Here is a 23,010-nt window from a genome sequence, read left to right on the forward strand (position 1 = left end):
TCTAGCTTACCACCAGTTTCATGCCTCACTAGAACATTATCTCCTGGCATGATGTCTGAGTACTTGGCTCCACGTTTTGAATCTGTGTACAGCTTTGCTGCACCTTTCTTTTCAGCATCGTGGTCCCTCATCTCCTGGTCATCTCGGATTTCCTTTATTTCTGGCATTTTTGTGCGGATTTTTCTCCCAAAAAATGCTTCTGCAGGACTTTTTCCAGTGGTTGCATGAGGCGTTGCTCGATAGACAGCCACATAAGATAGCAATACTTCTCGCCAATTTTGTCCTTCTGCGTGTGCAATCCTCAATCGTTTTTCAATGGATTGATTTTGTCTCTCTACTTCTCCATTGGCTTGCGGCCATTTCGGAGTTACTTTATGATGGTGGATACCTGTGGTCCTCATGTATTCCGCAAATGTCTCTGAAATGAATTGTGGACCATTGTCAGAGTATAATGTAACAGTTAATCCATATCTTGCAAATATCTCTGCTAACGCTTGTATTGTTTTTTCAGTGGTTGTGGACTTCAACACCACGTACTCATAGTATCTGCTGTAGTAATCTATCACTACCATAATTGATTCACCCGTCGGTAAAGGTCCAAGAAAATCAACAGCTACGTCGATCCATGGTCCTATCGGGAGTTGCGTACTCCGGATCGGTTCTGGCGGATTACTCCTACTTGTGATTTGACATCCGTGACAAGTTTTAATAAATTTCTCTGCATCTTTATCACAACTTGGCCACCATACCTTGGTCCTGAGGTTTTGCTTGGTACCAACAATACCTAGGTGTCCTTCATGCGCTAAGGATACGATCTTCGGTCTCAATCTTTGCGGTATCACCAATCTGCAACCTCTTAATACACACTGTCCGATGCAACAAAGTTCGTCTCTAATGGGAATATAAGCCTTGTGAGTACACTTGTCCCATTGTCCACTCTGTATGCATTCTCTTACTTCCATGAGTTCTGGATCACGTTCGGATTCTCTCTCGACTTCCTTCATAGTCACAGCTTTCGGTGTCGCCTGAATAGCTACGAAGCGTACAAAGCTCTCTGTTTCTGTTCCCAATTCTGACTTGGATTGTGGACCACCATCCTTCACCAATCTGGACAGCGGATCTGCAATGTTTGCTTTCCCTGCAATGTGGATTACTTTATATTTGTAGGGTTGTAGTCTGAGTACCCATCTCTCTATTCTGTCACATGGTTTGGATCTAGGTGCATAGATCACCTCTAATGGCTTATGATCTGTGATGAGTTCAAATTCAATGCCGTATAAATATGCATGGAACCTCTCACAGGCCCATACAAGTCCGAGTGCTTCTTTCTCTGTCTGAGAGTATCTTCTTTCCACATCTGATAACGATCTGCTGGCATAGGCAATGATTCTTGGTCCTCCATCATGCATCTGGACCAACACGGCTCCTAAACCAACCGGGCTGGCATCTGCTATGACTTTGGTTGATGCCGCCGGATCGTAATATCCAAGAGTTTTTGCATCAGTCAGGCTTTGCTTCAGCGCTGTGAATGCTTTCTTCTGCTCAGATCCAAAATGAAATGGTACACCTTTCCTGGTTAGTTTCCTTAGTGGTTCTGCCACTGTAGCGAAATTAGGAATGAACTTTGCACAAAAATTGACCAATACTAGGAAACTCCTCACCTCTGTTGCGTTCTGAGGTGCACGTGCCTCTTCAATAGATTTCACCTTGGCCTCTGCGGGGTTTAGTCCTTCCCGTGTAAGTCTGTGTCCCATGAAGTCCATTTCTGACACACCGAACTGGCACTTGTTTCCATTCACAGTAAGGCCTGCCTCCTGTAGTCTAGATAGTACACGCCTCAACCGTTTGTCATGCTCTTCCTTCGTTGGTGCATGGACTATGATGTCGTCAGAAATGTTGGCAACTCCAGGAATGCCTTGAATCACTCGATGGATTTCATATTGGTAGATCTCCGAAGCTGCATTAATTCCAAATGATAGTCTCTTGTAACGATACAATCCACAGTGATTCACAAATGTAGTTACATCTCGGGAACCTGGATCCAGCTCTAATTGATAATAGCCCCATTTCAGATCAATTTTTGAGAATACCTTCCTGGTAGTTAGTTCTTGAAGTATTTCCTCCACTGTTGGTATAGGATGTCGTTCTCTAATTATAGCTTCATTGGCCATTCTCATGTCAACACATAGTCTTATGTCACCCTTTGGTTTGGGCACAATCACTACGGGACTGACCCATTGTGTCGAATGTTCCACCGGTTCAATAATGTCTTGTTCGATCAATTCTTTAATTTTGGCTTCGACTTTCCCACGAAGTCCAAACGGAGTTCGGCGCATTGGTTGTGCTTTGGGTTTGACTGTTTCATCTACCGCTAGCATCAATTGTCGACCTTTCAGCTTTCCTACTCCTTGGAAGACTGCGGGGAATTCTTGCTTCATATCCTCGTATGACTGAATTGAATTGACACAAGCTCCAATATGAAGTATTGCCAGGTCTTGCGCTGTGCTTCTACTCAGCAATGGTTCTCCCCTCTCTTCTATGACCATAAACTCTGCTTCGGTGTACTTATCTCCAGCTTCAACAGTTGCAGTAAAACATCCAATGGTCTGCAATGGCTTGGTTGCTGTGTATGGATACAGTTTCTTGGAACACTTCTTTGAGGTACAGATGATCTTTTTCCTTTTCAACTTCTCCCATAAATGTCGATCAATCACATTGCTGACACTGCCTGAGTCTACAATGACCTGCACTGTCACTCCACCAATGATCACTGGGACCTTCTCATGATGTACTTCATTCAACGTAAATTGGTAACAACTCTGTTCCTCCTGGGTATCATCATCGTCACCGTCTATCTGGCGAATGGTATCTTTCTTTCCAGGATACTTTCCTTTCCCCCAGGCTTTGCCTTTGGAAGTTGTACTCTTCCTCTTCTGGTCTGCATTGGACTTGCTTTTGCACTTCTTTGCAAAGTGGTCCTTACCTCCACACTTTCTGCAAACTTTGCCTTTGGCCGGGCAATATGGGTCTTTTCCAAAGTGACCTCGGTTTCCACATCGATAACACTCCACGTCCTGTGTCGGCGTATATCTTGGCTGATTATGGCGATGTGAGAGCCTCTTAATTTGCTGGCTTGAGTTGCCTTTCAGGGTCATGGTATGAAATTGCCCTTCAACAGCCTCTAATGCAGCAGCAATGGTTAAAGCATCGGTGAATTCCAACTCACTCCCTCTTTCCAGTAGACGTCTTCTGAGTTGATCTGATCTACAGTGCTGTACGACTTGATCCAGTAATTGGTTGTCCAAATCAGCTGGCATGTAATTGCATCCAACAGCTAGCTGGCGTAGTCTCGTCACGACTGAGCAATTGTCTGGCCATCTTCTTGTCTCGTTCTCCGAAACAAATGGCATTGAAATGTAGCATTCGGTGTCACTACATAGTGTACATTTAATGCATCTACCGCTTTCCGGTATTCATCCTTTCTTCCAGTATTCAAAATTCTTATCACCTTGAAGTCGTCTGTAATCCTCTGTAATCTTGTTTAGTCTTTAATTTTCTTCAAGCTTCTTTCATCCTCGTCGCCAATGTCACATTTGTGGCCCGAAATGTGAAGTTAATAAAACATTAAACACAAGTTTTATCAGGTAAACTTCTCAGTGGCTTTATTTTCCCGTTTCCTTTGTTCTCCTGCTTGTGTTCTTATCTCTCTCTCATACCACGTGACTTCCGGTACATCTCATACATATTCATTATCATGACACCTCCCTTGGCTCCTCCCTGAATTTTCCAATAAAGGCTGGCATGCCTGGACTTGCCCTTTCTTTCTCCTGTACTTGGAACCTGGCTAAATAGTGTATCAGTAATGCTTAGGTTTGTGGTAATTAAAGCCATTTAATCATTCATTCCATCATGTTGATGTGATTATTGTGTGCTCCACACCTATGTCTGCCAGTTCTAAAATAGACCTTGAGCATTCACTTTATCTATGCCTCTCATGACTTTATAGAATTCAATAAGGCCTCATAGATTGTAGGGGATAAAGTCCAATCTTTCAAAGCTTCTCCCTATAACGTGAGCTCTCTCATCCCAGCAGCAACCTGGTGAATCTCCTCGGGACTATTTACCATGCAAGTTCATTCTCCCAAGGTGCAACACTTCACACTTGTCCACATTAAATTCCATCTGCCATTAAGTGCAGATCGCACAGCAAGCATTGAAAGCCTTCCTTGCTGTCCACAAACACCCTGCTATCTCCAGTGGAAACTTGGGGCTATTTTATGCTGGAGCATGAACACTGCAAGACTGTAAGAGCTGCATCACACTTGAGTAGTGAGCATGCTCAATAAGACACATTGTAAGAGCCACATCACACTGAGTGGTGAGCATGCGACAGTGCATTCATACATGACCAGCATCCTGAGATGTGAGTAAAGGTTTGTGCTCTAAACTTACAAGCTTTTCTGAGTGTTTATTAAGACCTCCGATGGTACAACTGAGGACATAACACACTCCAATCTCAGTGGCATCTGCAAATTTACTATGAAATTTACCCACATTATCCTCCATATCATTGATGTAGATGACAAACAACAGCACTGATCCCTAAGTCACACCACTAGTCATAGCCCTCCTGTTAGACAGGCAATCTATTCTAACACTCTCTGGCTTCTTCCACAAAGTTAATGTTTAATCTAAGTTACTACTTCATTTTGAACATTAAGCAACTGAATCTTCCTAACTAACTTTTAATGTGGGACTTTGTCAAAGGCCTTACCATATAAACTTTGCCATTTCTCCATGAAAAACTCTCTAAGATTGGTTAGACATGACTGACTACACACAAAGCAATGACATCCCTCCTTTAATCAGAAATAAACTTTACCTTCACTTACCAATATCCCTCGGAAACATACAAACATCGTAACTAATGGTAATACTATAACTCAACTACATTTACTTCCTACAGCACTCATACATGCACTTCATGATATAAGATTAACATACTGTCCCAAAGATCTTATTAAAATTATGGCACAAAGTCTTCGTATCGTTTGGGCACTTTCCGGTATCGTTTTGGCCTGCCTGCGATATTGTCGTCGCTTCTCGGTTGTTCACTCTCAGCGTCGGAAATACTGCTCGCCACGGCTTCAAGTGTTTCTGGCGCTCTAGTCACTTCATCAGGAGTGCTGGTAACTGCCTCTGGAACATCATCAGGTCTCTCAGTTTCAGCATCTCGTATTGGCCTTTCAACCTCTTCGCTCGATGTATCTCTGGACTGGTACCTTTTTACACCTGATACATTTCTCTTATACAGGACTCCAGTCGGAGACTTGACTGTCACCATACTGCCACTTCTGGATACGACAGTATAGGGTTGATGGTAATAAGGTGTGTCTAGCTTACCACCAGTTTCATGCCTCACTAGAACATTATCTCCTGGCATGATGTCTGAGTACTTGGCTCCACGTTTTGAATCTGTGTACAGCTTTGCTGCACCTTTCTTTTCAGCATCGTGGTCCCTCATCTCCTGGTCGTCTCGGATTTCCTTTATTTCTGGCATTTTTGTGCGGATTTTTCTCCCAAAAAATGCTTCTGCAGGACTTTTTCCAGTGGTTGCATGAGGTGTTGCTCGATAGACAGCCACATAAGATAGCAATGCTTCTCGCCAATTTTGTCTTTCTGCGTGTGCAATCCTCAATAGTTTTTCAATGGATTGATTTTGTCTCTCTACTTCCCCGTTGGGTTGCGGCCATTTCGGAGTTACTTTATGATGGTGGATACCTGTGGTCCTCATGTATTCTGCAAATGTCTCTGAAATGAATTGTGGACCATTGTCAGAGTATAATGTAACAGGTAATCCATATCTTGCAAATATCTCTGCTAACGCTTGTATTGTTTTTTCAGTGGTTGTGGGCTTCAACACCATGTACTCATAGTATCTGCTGTAGTAATCTATCACTACCATAATTGATTCACCCGTCGGTAAAGGTCCAAGAAAATCAACAGCTACGTCGATCCATGGTCCTGTCGGAAGTTGCGTACTCCGGATCGGTTCTGGCGGATTACTCCTACTTGTGATTTGACATCCGTGACAAGTTTTAACAAATTTCTCTGTGTCTTTATCACAACCTGGCCACCATACCTTGGTTCTGAGGTTTTGCTTGATACCAACAATACCTAGGTGTCCTTCATGCGCTAAGGATACGATCTTCGGTCTCAATCTTTGCGGAATCACCAATCTGCAACCTCTTAATACACACTGTCCGATGCAACAAAGTTCGTCTCTAATGGGAATGTAAGCCTTGTGAGTACACTTGTCCCATTGTCCACTCTGTATGCATTCTCTTACTTCCTTGAGTTCTGGATCACGTTCGGATTCTCTCTCGTCCTCCTTCATAGTCACAGCTTTCGGTGTCGCCTGAATAGCTACGAAGCGTACAAAGCTCTCTGTTTCTGTTCCCAATTCTGAATTGGAATGTGGACCTCCATCCTTCACCAATCTGGACAGCGGATCTGCAATGTTTGCTTTCCCTGCAATGTGGATTACTTTATATTTGTAGGGTTGTAGTCTGAGTACCCATCTCTCTATTCTGGCACATGGTTTGGATCTAGGACCATAGATCACCTCTAATGGCTTATGATCTGTGATGAGTTCAAATTCAATGCCATATAAATATGCATGGAACCTCTCACAGGCCCATACAAGTCCGAGTGCTTCTTTCTCTGTCTGAGAGTATCTTCTCTCCACATCTGATAATGATCTGCTGGCATAGGCAATGATTCGTGGTCCTCCATCATGCATCTGGACCAACACGGCTCCTAAACCAACTGTCTGGCATCCGCTATGACTTTGGTTGATGCCGCCGGATCGTAATATCCAAGAGTTTTTGCATCAGTCAGGCTTTGCTTCAGCGCTGTGAACGCTTTCTTCTGCTCAGATCCAAAATGAAATGTTACACCTTTCCTGGTTAGTTTCCTTAGTGGTTCCGCCACTGTAGCGAAATTAGGAATGAACTTTGCACAAAAATTGACCAATACTAGGAAACTCCTCACCTCTGTTGCGTTCTGAGGTGCACGTGCCTCTGCAATAGCTTTCACCTTGGCCTCTGCAGGGTTTAGTCCTTCCCGTGTAAGTCTGTGTCCCATGAAGTCCATTTCTGACACACCGAACTGGCACTTGTTTCCATTCACGGTAAGGCCTGCCTCCTGTAGTCTAGATAGTACACGCCTCAACCGTTTGTCATGCTCTTCCTTCATTGGTGCATGGACTATGATGTCGTCAGAAATGTTAGCAACTCCAGGAATGCCTTGAATTACTCGATGGATTTCATACTGGTAGATCTCCGAAGCTGCATTAATTCCAAATGATAGTCTCTTGTAACGATACAATCCACAGTGAGTAACAAATGTTGTCACATCTCGGGAACCTGGATCCAGCTCTAATTGATGATAGCCCCATTTCAGATCAATTTTTGAGAATACCTTGCTGGTAGTTAGTTCTTGAAGTATTTCCTCCACTGTTAGTATAGGATGTCGTTCTCTCATTATAGCTTCATTGGCCATTCTCATGTCAACACATAGTCTTATGTCACCCTTTGGTTTGGGCACAATCACTACTGGACTGACCCATTGTGTCGAATGTTCCACCGGTTCAATAATGTCTTGTTCGATCAATTCTTTAATTTTGGCTTCGACTTTCCCACGAAGTCCAAACGGTGTTCGGCGCATTGGTTGTGCCTTGGGTTTGACCGTTTCATCTACCGCTAGCTTCAATTGTCGACCTTTCAGCTTTCCTACTCCTTGGAAGACTGCGGGGAATTCTTGCATCTGAATTGAATTGACACAAGCTCCAATATGAAGTATTGCCAGGTGTTGCGCTGTGCTTCTACTCAGCAATGGTTCTCCCCTCTCTTCTATGTTCATAAACTCTGCTTCGGTGTACTTAACTCCAGCTTCAACAGTTGCAGTAAAACATCCAATGGTCTGCAATGGCTTGGTTGCTGTTTATGGATACAGTTTCTTGGAACACTTCTTTGAGGTACAGATGATCTTTTTCCTTTTCAACTTCTCCCATAAATGTCGATCAATCACATTACTGTCACTGCCTGAGTCTACAATGACCTGCACTGTCACTCCACCAATGATCACTGGGACTTTCTCATGATGTACTTCATTCAACGTAAATTGGTAACAACTCTGTTCCTCCTGGGTATCATCATCGTCACTGTCTATCTGGCGAATGGTATCTTTCTTTCCAGGATACTTTCCTTTCCCCCAGGCTTTGCCTTTGGAAGTTGTATTCTTCCTCTTCTGGTTTGCTTTGGACTTGCTTTTGCACTTCTTTGCAAAGTGGTCCTTACCTCCACACTTTCTGCAAACTTTGCCTTTGACCGGGCAATATCGGTCTTTTCCAAAGTGACCTTGGTTTCCACATCGATAACACTCCACGTCATGTGTCGGCGTATATCTTGGCTGGTTATGGCGATGTGAGAGCCTCTTAATTTGCTGGCTTGAGTTGTCTTTCAGGGTCATGGTATGAAATTGCCCTTCAACAGCCTCTAATGCAGCAGCAATGGTTAAAGCATCGGTGAGTTCCAACTCACTCCCTCTTTCCAGTAGACGTCTTCTGAGTTTATCTGATCTGCAGTGCTGTACGACTTGATCCAATAATTGGTTGTCCAAATCAGCTGGTATGTAATTGCATCCAACAGCTAGCTGGCGTAGTCTCGTCACGTACTGAGCAATTGTCTGGCCATCTTCTTGTCTCGTTCTCCGAAACAAATGGCGTTGAAATGTAGCATTCGGTGTCACTACATAGTGTGCATTTAATGCATCTACTGCTTTCTGGTACTCATCCTTTCTTCCAGTATTTTAAAGTATCTTAAATGTTTCCCGAACTGAGGGTCCTGCAGTGAAAAGAAGTAACGCCCTCCTCTGCGCTTTTTGTTCAACTGTACCGGTATGTAGAAATAGGCCACGACTGTCGGCGTAGGATTCAAATTCTTCTAGCCATGCCTCCACTTCACACTTACAGTACTTGCATCACCCGTTGGGTCAAAATGAGCAATTCCACTATGTGTTAGAAAGTCACCGTCTGCCCCAGCCATGAGGAAATATTCCAGCCCCAAAAGTACTGAGACAAAGAGAAAATTCTTATCACCTTGAAGTTGTCTGTAAACCTCTGTAATCTTGTTTAGTCTTTAATTTTCTTCAAGCTTCTTTCATCCTCATCGCCAATGTCACATTTGTGGCCCGAAATGTGAAGTTAATAAAACATTAAACATAAGGTAAACTTCTCAGTGGCGTTATTTTCCCGTTTCCTTTGTTCTCCTGCTTGTGTTCTTATCTCTCTCTCCTACCACGTGACTTCCGGTACATCTCATACATATTCATTATCATGACAGGTGTAGGATACAATAGGGACATTAATAAGATTTAGATAGACACATGGATGTAAGAACAAATGAGGGTTATGAGTGTGAGATTGGAAAGGATCAGAATGATGATTGAGAAGATTGAAGTGGATGGGATGACTAGCAAGTGAAGTAGGTTTATATAGGTTGCAAAGCATTGTGGGCCCAAAAGGCTCATGCTTTACTGTAATGTTGTAGTTCTAAGTAAATTAATACTCTATTGCTTGGGATAGACATCTGTCTATTCCTTGCATATTAAGATGTCACTCTAGAAGTCTCTTTGATGCAACCATTGTTTTTTTAAACACACTATATATATATTAACCTATGACCATGTGCTCCTTTTGGAATGGCCACCTTAGCTTCTGCCACTAGCCCTGGCAGCCATTCCAGACATCCACCACTCTGTGTAAATAAAACTTGCCCTGTATATCTCCTTTAAACTCCCCCCAACCCCTCACTTTTAAACATGTGTTCTCTCTCATATGGTCTCCAGAAACTATGCATTTATTTGATCTATTTTTGCTTTAGAGTTGTGGGGCCAGCAACTGAACAAAAATATAATTGCTGAGTCAGCTGCCAAAATATTTTATAGTCATCTGCTCTCAGTTGTGGTAAGTCTTCCTGGATTTGATGAATTAATTAAGTCCTTTGACTTTCAGATATTTCACAGCACTCTGGTAGCAACATGAATGCTTCAATATTACCCTTGTTCCATCCTGATAAAATAAAAATATACAAACCCCTAAAGATTGGCATTGAGGCAGCTCTAAGGGAAGTACCAGGGAAACCATCAGAAGCTTTCAAAGTTCTCTTCCCTTCCCTCCTTCTCCCCTAAATTGTACATTAGGAAGTAGTCACTTCTGGCACATCCAGTTTGTGCCTGCTTCATGTACAACTGGCACATTCACCTTCCCCTTCCTACCTCCTCTTCCCTTCCTCCTTTCCCTCTCATCCCCTATCCTTTTCTCTTTATCTACCTTCCCTCAAAACCTTCTCTCTTTTTTATTCTTGCCTCCCTTCAATCTCCTTCTCCCTCCTCCTACCACTCCCCTCTTCCTTTAGCTCCTCACTGAAACTTTCTTTGCCCCCGTTCATTTCTCATCTCCTTCTTTGCTCTCTTTCATATAAATATAGAAAAGAGGTGCAGAAGTAGGCCATTTGGCCCTTCAAGCCTACACTGCCATTCAATATGATCATGGCTGATCAGTACCCGGTTCCTGCCTTCTCCCCATACTCCCTGATCCCCTTAGCCACAAGGGCCAAATCTAACCTACTCTTAAATATTGACAAGGAACCGGCCTCAACTACTTCCTGTGGAAAAGAATTCCTCAGATCCACCACCCTCTGAGAAAAGAAAAATTTCCTCATCTCAGTCCTAAAAAACTTCCCCCTTATCCTTAAACTGTGACCCCTGGTTCTAGTTTTTCCCAGCATTGGAAACAACCTTCCTGCATCTAGTCCATCTAAACCCTTAAGAATTTTATATCTTTCTATAAGATCCCCCCCTCAGTCTTCTAAATTCCAGAGAATACAAGCCTAGTCTATCCAACCTTTCTTCATATGCAAGTCCTTCCATCCCCGGTATCAGCCTAGTGAACCTTCTCTGCATCCCCTTCCAAGACAAGGATGTCTTTCCTCAGTTAAGGAGACCAAAACTGCATGCGGTACTCCAGGTGTGGTCTCACGAAGGCCCTGTATAGCTGTAGCAGGACCTCCCTACTCCTGTACTCAAATCCTCTCGCTATGAATGCCAACATAGCATTTGCCTTTTTGGGCAGATTTCAAAAGGGTGAAAGAATAATTGAGACAAAGAGGCTGAAAATGGGAGTTGCAGGTTGCAGTTTAGTGATGAGAGAAGAAAGGAAATACTGAATGAAATCATGGAAGTTATTAACTGATGATTTGGAGCAGTTTAAGGAAGCAATATATTCTTGGCATTCAAGTAAACAGAGTTTTAGATCATATCAAGAGACCAGAGCCTTCAGTTAAAAAGTGCCCTTGGTTTCCATTATTCTATATGTACACAGTGATCAGTCATGGATTACCTCAGAAATGTGTTTTTATCACATTCAGATGTTCTCTATTGCTGACACACTAAAACCGTTTAATCTCATGGAGCTAGAGGGGACCTTATTTGTCCTGTTTGGTTCTCTGCTCAGTTGAGATCAATCACAACCTCCCTCACATGTGAGACAGCACTTTAATTGAATTCCATCTGTAACATCTGAAGTATTTTATCAAGAAAAGATGATGAGAGAAAATGGAGACACATTTCTAATAAAATTAACTGATGTGAGATTTAGATGGTTTGTGACTTCAGCTTTGCTATTGATGAAGGACGTTAACTGTTTGTGCACTGAAATGCTCAATGATCCTGAACAGAATTTTGCTTGAAGAGATAAAACTAGAAAATACTGGAACTGGTAAGTTCTTGTTCAATGCTCCATTATTTTTCATAATGCTCATTAGTTTGCTAATATGAGATTTCAAAGCTCAGTGGTCTCTTTTTCGCATGGTCCGAAAGATTATAGGTTAGATCAATGGACTTCCAGTAAGAGGCACAATTCAATCTGCAGCCTGTAAAATTTTTCCGCTCCATTCTCAGAGGTTTATTTTAAAACCTGTTAAATGTTCTTTAATTTGACCATCCCGCCTGACAGATGATATCTCAAATGGGGACATCCACTCTACTAGCAGTAGATGTAGCTGCCACTCTGGTTGACTGAGGCCCAAACAGAGTGGTATCCACTCCGGCCAATCTCATGGTCCTCTTTAGCCATCTGGCCAAGGTCTGAGAGGATGCCCGCTGATGCGGTGTCCTGTAACATACAAACAAGAATCTCTCTTCCCCTTGTGTATCACAAGTACATTCATTATATTGTCTCAGATACCGCACCACACATAATCTTTCATCCTATTGATAAGCGTACAATTTAAACTTTGTTCCCACACCACCAGGTTTATTATGTTTCAACAAGTCATGAACATGAAATTCAACAAAATAATTTTCCCAAATGGTATAGTCTGAGTGTAAACAAGTTAAAGTCTATATTCTTTGAAGTCAAGGCCACAAGCATGAGCAATTTGTGAGTTTTATCACGTGCCCAAAGTGTACGCTGGCTTCAAATGTGGCAACAAATCCAACACAACTTTAACATCCCAGATAGCATGATAACGTGGCATAGGTGGATGTAACTGAAATATTCTCCTTATGAATCTTGAAATCAGGGGATGATTCCCAACAGAGTGTTTGGTGTCTCATAGTCAGGAAAGCTGCCAAACCACTCTTGGCCATATTGATAGCACTATAACTGGCTATGTGAACATAAAACAAATCAGTGAGGAAATACAAAAGATCTGAAAGTGAAAACTAATTAACATTTAAACTCTCATTAAAACAAAACAGTTACCATTTGTTAACATAAGTGGCGTATTGTTTCTGAGTTGGCTTTCTCCATGAAGCACAAATAATGTCCATCATTTTCGGCTACAATCCTTTTATGCCAAACTTTTCACACCAATCCTGCAACATAAGAGATCGAGGTGAGTGAGAGGATAAGGAAGGAGAGATACTGGTTGAACTAGCAGTTCCTTTCTCCTTCTCAACAATAAAGGCTGTTCTAGCAGCATCCAATTCAGCATTGGGAACCAGGACTGGGAAGGCCAATTTAGCACCACCAGGAGACCAGTGGCCCCATCCTGCTGAACTTTATGCAGGCTTTTAACTAATAATGAGAAGGGGGGGAAAAGCATAGAAATTCAGTTCTGCCCAATAAATCGTAAAGGCATCTATGGCTTCTGCCAGGGGGTCTGGCAACCAGAATATATATCTCGGTACTTGAGCATTTAAATGAGATGCAAACAGATCGATCTCTGGCAACCCAAAATTCTGTACTATCAGATTAAAACTCTTTTCCCCCAACATCCATTTCATTCTATCATTGAACTTCCTAGATGTCAAATCCACATGATAGTTCAGATGCCCTGGCAAATACATGGCTGTAATCTGGATATTCCTCTTGATACGCCGACTCCATGTCTGTATTGCAAGCCAGTTACATGATGGGGAGTTCAAACTTCCCATTTTATTCAGGTATGCTATTGCTGAGGTGTTGTCTAACCTCATCAACATGAGGTATACCCCTTTTCTCTGCATAGAATGACTTCAGTGCTATCTGAGCTGCCAACATTTCTAGAAAGTTAATACCAGATTCTGATGCCAGTCGAATCTCTTGAATAGTCCATCTGCCACCAGCAAAGGTAGTTAAGTCTGTGGTGCCCCATCCTTCACCACTTGCATCTGATCGGATTTCCATATCAAATGTTCTAATCTCTATCATGGCATAAGCCTGAGGTACATTTGTCGTCCACCTTGCAAGTTCTGCTCTAGCCTCTTGTGGTAAGCTCATAAGGTCTATCAAAATGACCCCTGGTGGGTTTTATCTCTTTCCAGGAATCTATATTTTAGTGGACCGTACTGAACGGCTGGGAAAGCAGCCACCAATTTCTCAATTACTTTTACTACTTTCCGTATGCAGGGACGTGATTCTGCAATCAAAGCACGACAAGCCTGTAGAATTTCCACTTTTTTTTATCTTCTGGCTGGGTTATTTTCATAGATTCTGTATTTAAGAGGAATTTAATTTCTCTGGTTGGGCTGAGGACTGATTTTTCTGGGTGTATAATAAATCCCAGTTCCTGCAGCAGCGCCGTAGTGGCGTCCACTGCTCTCTGTGTTTCGCCCATGGACCTGCCGATCACGATGGTGTCATCCAAGTAACCCATCATCATATGTCCCTCCTTTCTGAGCCGGGGAAAAAACTGGTTTCAGCAATTTGGTAAATATTCTGAATGCAGAACTAAGTCCATTAGGTAGTGCCTTATATTGCCACAATTCATCCTTCCAAATAAACCAGGTACTTTCTAGAGAGCGGCTGTATATATACTGAATAATAAACATCTTGTAAATTGATGGATGCCATAAAATAGCCCTTGCATAATAATGGCATAACGGAGTGAATCATGTCCATTTTAAAATGTTGGTATAAGACATTCTCATTTAGGTCAGATAAATCTAAGATCACTCTCGATCCTCTGCTTCTCTTAGGTCTTGTGAATATGTTTGATTTGAACTCATTCTCTTCCCGGCAGCAGCGTTCTATTTCATTTTTACGTTCTAAAGCCATAATCTCTATGTGTAGCTTCCATGAGCTGGGGGCTGCATGTATAATTGTATAAGCCCTTTCTCCTAACCAGAGGGAATTTCTGTGGGTCAAACTCAATTTGATACCCAGACACGGTATGCTGTACATTAGCATCACTAGTAAGATTACACTATTGGCTAAAGAACATTGTCAATCATCTGCCCACAATCTTATCATCATAATTAGAAAATGCACTCAGCTGTCTATAGGTGGTGCTCATTTTTTCGATGCACTTGACCGGCGTGGCTGTGCAACCTGGCTTGACCATTGCCGCTGTCTCTACTGAGGGCGTTGCCCTAAAAGATACCTGTGTGGTGGTGCCCTCTGAGAGGGATATCTTCTCTTAAAGTCCCCGCATACCTGCGATAGCAATGAAACATAGCGGTTGCTCTTACCTGTATTCTCAAGCCTCTAATCACTCCAGCTGCTGCCTTCTGCTGCTCATTCAGGTCCTTCACCTGTTTACTCAGATCATCACCAAAGAGAAATTTAGTGACAAGATTAGCGGGATTACATAAATGAGCATACTGAACATTTAGATCAGGCTTTATTAGCTCCTTTCGGAAAACATTAGGTTCGTAATTGGCATGGGAGAGCAAACCCAATGCATCTTGTTGTTTCTCTGTTATATCTGATGAAAGTGTCTGGGCAAACGTGGGGATACCTTTAACCAGAGAGCCCTGTAATCCTTGGCTCTCATGGGGTCGTTCAAATTGTCCCAAATTGCGGTGTTTATTTTTGGTACATCCAGCAGAGGGTAATTGGCTGGGCAGGGGTATTTTTTAATGGAGTCCTCTAGCACTGTCTCTTCGATGACATGAGATACCAGATAAGACATTGACCCCACTATTTCTTCATTGAGCGGTTGCCCAATGCCCCTCAGTATTGCAAATTTTGCTGTGATTGATGGAACTTTTCTTTCATCCCGACCAATGGGAGAAGTATATTGGGTGTTAGGGGACTCGATTTTTATGTCTGGCCCCTTGGGCTCTCCCTCGTCCCATTCATATTGGAAATAAGATTCCTTCCCCTGCTCAAAGGCACTTGTGGTTTATTCAAGATTGCTGAAATCATGTCTTCCAACCTGTCCAGTCTCCGCAAGATCTCCTCATTGGTCGTAGGCTCTGCACTCTGGCAGGCTTTTGTGATGGACCCTGATCTAGTGGGTGCCCATGGATCAAAGACACTTACATTGCCTTTTCTCAGGCTTTTTGTGCAGCTGGTGATTATCCTCGCCCATCAAGCGGGCAGATTAACTACGCCTGACGAGTGGGTCATAGAGCGGCTGTGCTTTGTCTTACTAAGTGAAAGCACCTCCTCTTCACTGCCGCTAGAACTGAGGAGATGTACCCTCAATGAGTTTGCCTCCTGTGGCAGCATTTCTGTATCACTGCCAAACACATTGGACCCCAATTTCAGTGAAGCTAGGTCAGTGCAGCCAGACCTGGGCCCCCTCAACGAGGATAGGTCGCTGTTGCTTGATCGCACCCCAAAGCAGATAGGTCAGCTTTCCCTGACCCAACCCCCAATGGAGGTAGGTCAGCATTACTGCTTCTCAGTGGGTTGACTGCTCCCCGACAGGCCCACTGGTTCTTCGGTGCTTCAGTTGCGCTGTAGGAGCTCTGTGAGCTCAAGGCCTTTTTGCTGTGCTCCTCCCCCACCTCAGGGCCCAGGAACCTCCCACCAGCTGCTCTGGATCACCTTTTGCTCACCTCCTTCGAGGGAAAACCTCCCTGGGGTTCAACCTTAGCCTCCAAATGTTGGTCGGATTGTCTTAAACACAATTTACTGACTTTTTTCAAACTTTTGTCAGCACTCAAAATGGTGCCCGTGCTGCATGCTGCAAGTCAAACAGATGAATTGGCTGCACATGCGCAGGTGGGATCTCATATTAATGATCCAACGAGCATTACGAAAAATACTTCCACTGCTCTCACTCCAAACCTCTGCGGGTCTATTTTGCCTTTAAATAGTTTGAAAACCACATTCCTGCTTTGCACTCTGTAATTATTTGCTTCAGATTGTATTCACATATCACTCTCGAATCATTTGACTATCACTTTGAATCTGTGTCCCCTTGATTCTGTCACTAATACTTATGTCTTCCACACATATCATGATTTTGATCATCTTTATCAAATCCCTTGCGAAACTTCTTTGCTTCAAGGAAGTCAAGATTAGCTTGTTTATATTCATAATTAAATTCCCTAATTACAGAAACATAGAATATAGTTCAATGCAGCATAGCAACAAGGCCTTTGGCCTATGAGCATGTGATGAACATGATGTTGAAATCAAACTAAAACTCTGCTCCTTGCATCTGATAGATATCTCTCCATTCCCCTCATATGTATGTGTCTATCCAGAAGTCTCTTAAATGCTACTATAGGATCCGCTTCAACCTGGCTACTCCTGGCTGCCTATTCCTATGACCTCTATTACTCTCTGTGCAAAGTAGTTTCTATGCACATCTCTCTTAACAACTTCTCTCTTATCATAAATGCATGTTTGATGCTTTTATCCTCGGAAAAAAATTAAGATTGTCCACCTATCAATACCTTTCATTAGGGCTATCTTTAAGCTAGTTTGGCCCCACGCCTAAGGGGGTCCTGCGTTAGGGTAATATCTACTCTAGTCTTGTCAAATACACACAACACGTTGCAACACCCAACACCACATTTCAGGTTTTATAGAGAACAGCAATGGTTTTGATTTTCTTCTGAATTCTTAAAATATTAGTAGTGTTTGTTTATACTGTTTATATTTTGAATTTTTTTTTACTGTACAGTAGAAGTCCAACATAATGACCTCAAAAATACCAAATGCCCGAGAGAGCGAACATTTAAAAACTCAGACAAAATTTAGATTTAGCGCCACTGATGCTCAAGTTTTGAACATGTGTGAGCTAATGACGCTTAATTAATGTCAAAAAACATTGCAGTACCATTTTTAGCTCTGATTCCATGCTGTCAACAAACTATGCATATACTTTTAATATATTTTTTTAAATTGCTTTCTAATCTACCATAGAGACATAAGTTCTATAATAAACTTTATTGATACCTCTAAGATTCTACAGGACTTGGCTGTGAACCTGGGGCCCCCGCAAAAAATATTTCTAATTGGGCCCTGCAGCTCCTAAGGCCAGCCCTGTCTCTCATGATTTTATAAACCTTTATCAAGGATCCCCTCAGCCTCCTGCTCCAGAGAAAACAATGCATGCTTGTCCAATCTGTCCCCGTAATTCATACCCTCTAAACCAGACACATCCTGATTAATCTCTTCTGTATCCTTTTAAAAGCCTTTCTAGCTTTCCTGTAATGGGGTGAAGCAGAATTGCACACTGTATTCCAAGTGCAACCCAACCAAACCATGGTGGTCAATCTATTCTGCACCATATCTAGGGTCATCTTAATGTTCAATGACAAGAATTGAATCCAGTCATCCAGCTTTGTTATATATAATGTTTATCAAGGTTTAAAGTAGCCTCCTAGACTTTTGAATTTGGGAAGAAACTGGAGGTCCTGGAGGAAACCCTTGAGTTTACAAGAAAAGCTCCACTATGAGAGCACCAGAATTAGGATTGAACCTGTATTCCTGAACTGTGAGGCAGTGTCTCTATTGCCTGTCTATTTGCAAGGCATGGGGAAAAGTCACTGGTGGATCTGGATTAACGTGGATCAGGTTGAAATGTGATTTTCTTTCAATGAAGGGCATCAGCAAATCTCATGGATTTTTCAATATTCCATAAGCTATTGGTAATAAGATAGATAATAGCTTTTTAAAACAACTGAAACTTCCCAGTCCTAATGCTGGCTGTCTATTAACCCAAAATACCTTTGCCACACTGTAGATACTACTTAACCTGCTGAGTTTCTCCAGCAGTTTATTTTTTGTTCCAGATTTATTATAGCTTTCAAATTCTCCAGTGGGGGGATTTGAACTTATTGAGGCTGAGAAACAATCAGTATGTTATTGTACTTTAAGTACAAGTAGAATTCAAAAATGATTGGCCACTCTCAGTGATCACCAACCAAATTGACAGAACAGAGCAGTTCTTACCTGAAATGTCAAAACTGCTTGGGTTGAAGAGCAACATACAAATTATTGCTTGCAGCCGTAGTCAGTGTGGGAGAGAGAATGAAGTAATTACCTTGGATGAAAACTATTCTCGCTTTAATCAGTCTCCAAGGGTTTCATCGAACAGATAGAATTTCAGTTTCACATGACAGATGAGTGTCCGAAGATTTAAGGGTAATGGGAACGTATTTTCTCCAAACTCTTCAAAGTGCATTTTCTTTCTCTTTGAATCACACTTTGCAGGCACCAGACATTGTCAAAGTTATTTGAATAGTCCATCAAGGGCTCCGAATGTACCTCTAAGGCAAGGCTGTGTCGATTGCTTGCCAGTTTTTGAATTACTGTGGGAACTCTTTTGAATGGGGCCTCAGTCTGACAGATATATTCCTGACCTAAAATTGATGAGGAGTTTGCAGTTTGTAAACTCAGTGAGTGATCACATTTACTGCTAATTCACTTTGTGGGCACAGGTTTCATTCTGGAGAGTTGAACAAAAGTGACTCTTTAGGTGAGAACAGTCATCACAGTCAGCTGTCACTCAAAGAACTGGATGACACGAGGTGTTAGGCTTTAAATGAGATTACACTGGACAGAATTTTTTTTCAAACGGTTTGCCTCCTGAAATAAAATTGGGATTATTATTAGACAACTTCAAGCTGAACCCAAAGATGATTTCAGATTTGCTATATTGCGAAGGAAGTTGGAGAAACATTAAATTAACTTTTATTGAATTTAGCATGTGTAATCGCATAAGGATGGTGACGCATGGCGTTAGTTCAACTGACCTGAAGTCTTTTGCTGCTAATTTTCATTTGTACTCAGCATCGGATGTCTCTCATGATGGTGTCCAACAATAGTTGGCCAGTATGGATGGATTCCAGTTGCCCAGCTAATGCTTTTACATGGCCGCAGTGCCCTGGTGAAACCTTTCACCATGTTCGTCACCAAGATCAGCAGGAAAGAAGTCTAAGTGCGAATGCAGAAAATGAATTTTCAATGACATGTTGCACCTCATGATTTTGTATGGTTGTATGACAGAAAATCACAAAAGTAAATTATATTGGAAAAACTAACTGATCAAAAAATTTTAGTGTGATTTTTTTGTGATCTGAAACCCAAAATCCATAAACTATACCCAAAAGTATTCAGGAAGTAAAATCTTCATTGTCTAGTATTTTTGAAACAAGGTCCATGTTTGTGCTTTCAGATATGCATAAAAGAATGTGTTATTGGAAAAAAATACTGTTCCAGGCCAATGTTTTGGCATTTGGGAAACTCAAAAACTGCAGGTGCTGGAATCTTGAGTAAACAGTGATCTGCTGGAGGAACTCAGTGAGTCAGGAAGCATTTGTGGGTAGAAATAGTCCTGTCCTGATTGCTGGTGCTGTAAAGGCATGGCGCTAATCGCTACGCCAACTGTGGCGCTTTCAAAAAACTGTGCCATTGAAAAAAGAAAGTCTGCAGAAACTGTGATTTGAAACAAAAATGTCATTTGCCAAAACCTGTTTTATCACCCTATCTTCCTGTGACAGGACTTTCAAGGAACTCCCAGATCCCTCTGCACGAAAACGCTCCCCACGCCATTACCATTCACTGTGTTGGTCCTACCTATATTAGGCTTCTCAAAATGCAACACCTTACATTTTTCTGTATTAAATTCTAACACTCATTCAGATTCAGATTCAGTTTTCAGATTTATTGTCAAAGTACAGACATGACACCACATACAATCCTGAAATTCTTTTTCCTGTGAGCGAGGCAGAATTATTATTGTTAAAAAAAAATTGTACTCCACGTACAGTTAAACAAATAAACTGAATGCGCAATATGGAGAGAAAAAGAATAAAGTGCATATATAAGAGTCCTTCAATGAGTCCCTGATTGAGATTATTGTTGAGGAAGGTTGTGTTCACTGTAGATTTTCTCAATGGTGGGGAGGATTTTGCCTGTGATGTCCTGGACTGTGTCCACTACATTTTGGAGGGCTTTACACTCAGGGTATTGGTATCACCATACCAGACCATGATGAAGCTGGTGAGCATATTTTCCACCACATATCTGTAGAAATTTGCCAGGGTGTTTGATGTCATATCAAACCTCTGCCAACTTCTGAGGAAGTAAAGGTGCTGACGTGCTTTCTTCACGATGCCATTAATGTGTTAGGTCCAGGAAAGATCCTCTGAGATAGTGACTCCCAAGAACTTAAATCTCCACCTCTGATCCTTCAAAGATGACACTGAATGTAAGGTTGTTGGTGCACCATTCGGCCAAATTTTTAATCTCCCTCCTGTATACTGACTCATTGCCCCTTTTTATGCAACCCACTACCATGGTATTGTCAGTGAATTCCTCTGCCCACCTTTGTCCAACTGATGAAAATCCTGCTGCACTTTTTAGTAACCGTCTTCACCATCTACAATACCAAACACTTTCACGTCACCTGCAAGCTTGTTAATCATGCCATGCACATTTTCATTTAAATTCTTGATGTACAGTAAAAACCCTTTATACCCGGCACCTATGGGGATTGAGAGATGCCAGATAAGTGCATTTTCCAGTTGTTTGAGACTTAGAAGGCCTAACTATTATAGTTTAAAAGACAAAAATACTACACTGCTCTTACACTGAATAAACTTCACTTCCAAGCATTTTACTTTATTTTCAGTCACTTCTTTGAAAACATTTAACCTTCACTGCATCTGTTGGTTCCTCCCCCTCCATTGAGCCACCCATAAGACAAACAATAATATTGTAAATAATTAATTCCGCTCCTCCAAGTTTACAGATAAAGCCTCTGACCAAGGCAACTCTTACCAAGCAGGGATAAGGAGACACTTTAAGAGAGTCATCCCCAACGGTGAGCGGCATCAGCCAGCTCTTCATCCTGGGCAACATCATTGCTGTTTCATACAACTTTATTCAAACAACTGCTACGAACAAAGTACGACCAAGGCACTCCGCTGGCTGAATATTTTCTCCTATCTTCTCCAAAGCTTTACTTCAAAGAACATTGACTTTTACAATTTTAAGCATACATTTTTTAACCTTTTTTTAATTCTAATTCATTTATTGAAGTTTATTTTCCTCAATTTTTTTGCCATTTGTTTGAGGCTGCTTGTTCTTTGAATAGGCCCAAAACCAAACCTTGCGACACACTACTACTCACAGGCCTCCAGTCTGAAAAAAAGAAACCTCCATCACCCTTAGCTTTCCACCATTTTTCTCTTCCAACTGCTATCTCTCCTTGACTCCATTGCCATCTAACCTTCCATTGCAACCTACTGGGCGGAACCTTATTGAATGCTTTGCTGAAATCCAAAAATACAACATCTACAGCTCTGCCTTTGTCAAGCTTTTGGGCCACGTCTTCAAAAAATCTCCATCAGATTTGTGAGACATAACCTCTCACTTACAAAACTGTCCTATTCCAAATCAGCACAGCATTTGCCATCCTCCAGTCTTCTGGTTCCTCAGCTGTACTTAATAATGATGCATAAATTTCCGCGAGGGCCTCTGTAATTTCCTCTATAGCTTCCTACGATGGTTCAGAACGACTGAAGACTAGCAACCCTCAAAGGAAATTACCAGCATTCTCCATATCCCATAAGCAAATATCTAAAGTTACATGATTAGTGTCTTAAGCCTATATTATTGTATTTGAAGTAAATAAATGAATTATGGGCTTGCTGTCATCAGATGATCCACAAAAAATATTCTTCCACGTGACATGCAGCTTGTGGGTCTCTTGAAGGTGATCAGAGAGGTGCCTTCAGAGGATCAGGGTAAAGATGATGGCATAATATGTATGTACTGAAGATGGTTAATTGTGCCATGAAGTAGGAACAGTGGCGTGAGACTTGGGGGAATTCCTCTGCTGGGAACTGGCAGAGAGTTGTGGGCTAAATAGCCAGCTTTCATGCTACACTCATTCTATGATTCGGTGGCAAATAAAAGTCTTAAAGACAAGACATGGGACAATGGTAGGAAAGTAGGAAAATCTGCCATTGTGTCACCACTCTCTCAAGTGTAATGTAATCCCCTACACCCCTACAGTCTACTGGAGGTTCTGTAATTCTCTGAGCCGTAGCATCATTCAGAATTTACACTCTACTGTCAAGCTGTGGAAGTACTTCACGTTTGTTGCAGGAGAAGCCAACAGTCCAACTGGGAGTTACAACAGTGAGCATGTTATACACACAGAGGGGTGCCAGATTTCATTAGCTCAACGTTCTTTCACAGCAGGCCAGAGATGTTCCACACCAGCTACCAGCAGCTCTCACAGCCAGCACCAGTTCAGTCAATTGTGCACA

General features: G+C 42.0%; 1 long non-coding RNA gene across 3 annotated transcripts in view; it reads right to left on the reverse strand.

Moving 5' to 3' along the window:
* LOC138751785 (uncharacterized) overlaps positions 1-23,010 on the reverse strand; it is a 57,777-nt gene that overhangs the window by 20,869 nt on the left and 13,898 nt on the right. The window contains exons 2-6 of one of the 3 annotated variants that reach the window (XR_011350181.1): positions 19,486-19,666; positions 18,683-19,318; positions 15,016-15,078; positions 12,827-12,939; positions 12,376-12,731 (exon numbers count right to left, since the gene is read on the reverse strand). This is a non-coding gene — a long non-coding RNA (uncharacterized lncRNA). Of the gene's footprint in view, positions 1-12,375; positions 12,732-12,826; positions 12,940-15,015; positions 15,079-18,682; positions 19,319-19,485; positions 19,667-23,010 lie in introns of those variants that run through there. The other 2 variants (XR_011350179.1, XR_011350180.1) reach the window with 2 other exon arrangements.

Source organism: Narcine bancroftii, chromosome 1, assembly GCF_036971445.1.
Source record: "Narcine bancroftii isolate sNarBan1 chromosome 1, sNarBan1.hap1, whole genome shotgun sequence".
Taxonomy (NCBI): Eukaryota; Metazoa; Chordata; class Chondrichthyes; order Torpediniformes; family Narcinidae; genus Narcine; species Narcine bancroftii.